General features: G+C 32.0%; 1 long non-coding RNA gene across 1 annotated transcript; it reads left to right on the top strand.

The window, feature by feature from the left end:
- The first annotated feature begins 3,089 nt into the window (after window positions 1-3,089).
- On the top strand, window positions 3,090-4,694 carry LOC123543686 (uncharacterized). Its single transcript, XR_006685002.2, has 2 exons — window positions 3,090-3,719; window positions 3,877-4,694. It is a non-coding gene; the product is annotated as an uncharacterized LOC123543686 (long non-coding RNA).
- The last annotated feature ends 352 nt before the right edge of the window (window positions 4,695-5,046 follow it).

The following is a 5,046-nucleotide window of genomic DNA, read 5'->3' as shown; positions in this document are numbered from 1 at the left end:
CAATGGAAGAATAGAAATATATACATTTACAACTGCTAAACGTAACAAACACCCGCTGTTGCACTATGGTGACTGAGAGTTACGTTTAGAGCTTATTACATGAATTACAACAGAGTAAACGCTACAAATATCAATGTAAAACATCACGTATCTTCAGGCTGAAGAAATACTGTTTTGTACTTTAGAAAGGAAATGATAATGTACATTTTGTAAGATTAATTGTATAAAACTCAGCGATAATGTAAACAATACACAGTACAGTAAAATTTGATACAAGTCAATACTCAGTACATATATTTGCAATACACAGTACACCATCGACGCTCATTTATCATCGATTTCTTCCGTCATTTGAACATTTACAAAGCTGAAAGTTTGCACATATTTTCTTTGTATGTAACTAAATAAATCATACGATTCAGAATTATTATCACAAGACAATAAGTGACGATAGCGGGTGAAATGTGTCCCCGACCTGCATTTATCAGATGATAAAGATGCCATTTTATCACAAATTTTAGCATTTCCTCATAAGATTGACTAATTTTACGCTTGTGAAAGCACATACACAGTATCTAGTTATCAAAAAAATGATCTTTTCTTCTATAGAAGTATAATACAATAGTAAATAGGTGTTTTACTTACCTTGTTGACGAAAAATAAACACGTTTTCGGAAAATACCTTATCATTAAATGGCAATATCCGGTGTGCGCATCCTCACCGTGTTTACCACTGTTCAGATTTAACATTATTTCAATACCTTCAAAATGAAAATGATGTTAACGGCGAATTACATCAAAAGTGGAATGATTCCTATGCTCGAAAATACATCAATATAGCTGGTTACCTGCACAAGTGAATTCATAAAAATAGGATGATGTTCCGTTTGATCACTGTCGAACCTTTATTTTTGTGCATATTTAAGTGAAGTGAGATGTTGCACATTTCATTACCTCTCATGAACAGACTCAATCAAACCGAGTCTGTTATTATTCTTCTTGGTTGCATTCTTTGCTTCCAAAGGATCTTTTTTACAGATTTTATTTATAGGTAATAGACAATTCATCGAAATTCTAAACGGCAATTTGCTTTTATTTTCTATTCAGTATTCATACGAAAAGTCCTTGATATCTGACTGTATTACCTAGATGAATTTTAACACGAGTATACGGGGTATAGACATTTGCAGTAAGGGGTATAGACCGTTTTCAGAAATATCAAGTTCGGTGTACAGACGAAGAAAATTGAGATGTACTGAAGGTTTCATTCAATATGATTACTTACATGTGTAAAACCAAACTTGTTAAATGAATTAGCAATGCTGATAAATACAAATATCATGTTGTTTGCCCAATCTATCTTAGAGTCTAAAATTTCATAGGATTTGCAACTGATCATGGCCAGTATATTTCCATTTTATCTTTTAAGAATGTACAATTGTGGAGCCAAAACATGAAAAAAGATAATGGAACATTATTTCATGAAACCTCGTTTCATTTCTTAAGTATTATTGATATGCTTACTCTTCATTTTCATTTTCCATTAATAGTCAAGTATGTAACTCTGCATAAAATTGTGATAAATATACAATGAGTTGTCAAAAGATACATGATGCAAACATTTAGGGGTCTTTCTGATAAAACTAGAGCTATCACTAAAGGTGACGAATGTACCCCCGCATGCACTGACACAGTACATTGCAATTTGACGCACACAAGATTGCATAATTATGTGGACTGTATGTATATAGACTGTATGTATACAGTATAGTAACAAAAAACAAAGTCCTATAACTATGCAGAATATTTATCTAAAAGAATGTAACATGCACCATGCACAACTAGGGTTGGTACTGATCACTTGTGTGAAGTTTCATTAAATCGTGTGCAAGGGTTTGGTAGATTAGGCACGCACAAGATTACATATGCAGACTGTATGTACATAGTATATTAACAAGAAACAAAGTCCCATAACTCTGCATTTTTTGTCGCTGAAAGAACCTAACATGCCCCATGCACAACTACTGTTGTTACTGATCACTTGTGTGAAGTTTCATTAAATTGTGTCAAGGGGATGAGGAGAGATGGTGCGCACAAGATTGTGTCTATGTATATAATATAGTAACAAAAAAACAAAGTCCCATAAATCTGCAATTTTTTTTTCTAAAAGAACCTAACATGCCCCCTGCACAACTACTGTTGGTACTGATCACTTGTGTGAAGTTTCATTAAATTGTGTCAAGGGGATGAGGAGAGATGGTGCGCACAAGATTGTGTCTATGTATATAGTATAGTAACAAAAAAAACAAAGTCCCATAACTCTGCAAATTTTTTTTTCTAAAAGAACCTAACATGCCCCATGCACAACTACTGTTGGTACTGATCACTTGTGTGAAGTTTCATTAAATTCTGTCAAGGGGATAAGGAGAGATGGTGCGCACACGATTGCGTCTACGGACAGACGGACAGACAGACAGACAGACAACCTGAAACCAGTATACCCCTCCCTTACAACTTTGTTGTCGAGGGGTACAAATACTCATAATTTTAGTACTTACATTCATATCGTTTCTGCTGCATTCATTTTGAAAAATAGATCACTTGAAAAACAAATTAAATAGCAACACAATTTTGTTTTTAATTATGCATTTACAATTGTCCTTGATTTGCACTGTGTAGGCACGTTAACGAGTAAATATGTGCAGTTGTTGTCCATCTATGTTGAACAGAATTATGGCTTTTCAGAGTGCGCATTGAATGTTAATCAGTTTGTGAAGGTTTGTTTTGCAGAATAATTATGACCCTTGAGTTTGTATTATTATTTCTAAAATCTGGTTTAAATTCCTAACAAAATTCTTTTAAAAACAATATTCCAATTCATCAATTTCTACATAGAATAAGCAGCTGTTGTGTTGCATTTGCTCGAAAGAATCCTAATATTTATTCTCATTAAATCTTGCATAATGACTAAGGCATGCTAGTATATTACAGACTATCACTCTCATCTAACTACATTTTAGAAATTGCAAAACACCTTAATTCCATAAAAATATCTAAACACATAACTTAGGGGCAATAAAGAGGGCTCTTGCTCTGTACCATAGACCTTTCACAATGCCATTGGCAATAGGATTAGAACTTTACTAAATTATAATCAAAATGTTTTACCATCATGTAATAAAGTAGCCTGAAATTCTTGAAAAGAATTGCAGCTTATCAAATTCCTGAGTTTTCAAGTAAACTTGCTATTAGGTAAAATACATTATTTAAGTTATATTCACTCTATATTAATTCATGGTAAATTAGTACATTTGAAAACACTCTTCTATCCCACTTTTAGGAAAACGTCTCATACTGAATATTGTTCACCAGAAAAAAACAAAGGATGCTAAAAATGAGTAAAATAAGAAAACTTAAGAACTTCATCACATATTAGTAACAAATCACAGCAGCGTAACTTTTCATTGTAATTATGATCATTTTTCAATAGTATTGTCCTTATTGATAAATGATGCACGGTGTATCGGATTTACTACGCTAGCTTTATGAATGAAGTGTAGTAAATATATTCCCACGTACTTTTAAAAGACAACCAATGAAAATGCATTGATTTCCACTTCCGCATCTAGAACATTCGAACATTCGTTCACGTAAATAAACAAATACGTTTGTATTGTTGAATTATACAACGGAAATAAGTGGAATTAAACATCTAAAATGTAAGTTTAGCTTTTAATAAGCTTTAGAAAAGTAATTATGTGTCTAACTATTTACCCATCGCTTGAATATTTTAATATTGGCGTAAACAGCTTATTTATACGTTGCATAATACATGAGTTGAGATGATTTTTTAAAAGTTATTTTATTTCGTTTTAGGTGTATTCAAGAATTGCCAAGAGATACTAATTATCTAACTGGGTGTTTGAAAGAAAGATATCCCAACGGCCCTGACATACAAACATGGAATTTGTTATACTGCGGAAAATATTATAGACTCATTCAACAGTATGTCTGGCATCCAGATGAATTACAACGTCAATATGCAAAACATCACGAAGAAAACGATTGCTTAAAACAAAATATATCTGAAAAAAACTGCTAAACAACAACTGGAAAAACTTCAAGAAGAGAATGTTTTCACTCGTTACTTGTAATCACTCAAGCGTAGGATTGTTTCACAATTGCATACACGGCTGAATATCATACTTGTAATCACTCAAGCGTAGGATTGTTTTACAATTGCATACATGATTGAATATCATAGTTGTCACTTGTTTCCTGTAATCACGCAAGCGTAGGATTGTTTTACAACTGCTTACATGATTGAATATCATACTTGTAATCACTCGAGCGTAGGATTGTTTCACAATTGTATACACGGTTGAATATCATAGATTTTTACTTGTTACTTGTAATCACTCAAGCGTAGGATTATTTCACAATTGCATACACGGCTGAATATCATAGATTTGTACTGGTTACTTGTAATCACTCAAGCGTAGGATTGTTTCACAATTTTCTGCAGGATATTAATCTGATGTTAGAAATATCAGTTAATGAGACATGAAATACGAAGTGATTGTTTGTTCATTTTGTTTTATATTGTTATCTTTTAGTATTTTATACAATAAATCATAAATGTTTATACCATCTTGTAACATTTTAATGAAAAATAAACAATAATAACCACACAATACACTTGTTTTGTCTTGATATTGTATGTTGTTATACTTTACTCCGGGTATATATTTAATTACTTTTTTCGTTGGAGGAAGTCCAAATGGGTCAAAGTACAAAGTACTATGAAGGAAACCCTTGGTTTGATCAAAGTATATTTTATTTACATAACAAACCCAGTGTGTTCCAGATCCAACAGAATTATCTAAATTGATTATTGCACATTCATTCATTAACGCCTGGTCCACTTTGTTTTTTGGTAAATTATTTCTACTAAATACGCCCCTAAAGTGTTTAATTTTTAATTGTTTTACTCATTGTTCAATTTCAAAGTTAGAAATAGGTTTGTTTATAAATTTTATTTTTTTT

The sequence above is a fragment of the Mercenaria mercenaria genome, chromosome 8 (genome assembly GCF_021730395.1).
Source record: "Mercenaria mercenaria strain notata chromosome 8, MADL_Memer_1, whole genome shotgun sequence".
NCBI classification, from domain to species: Eukaryota; Metazoa; Mollusca; class Bivalvia; order Venerida; family Veneridae; genus Mercenaria; species Mercenaria mercenaria.
This window is presented reverse-complemented; position numbering and strand designations above follow the sequence as displayed.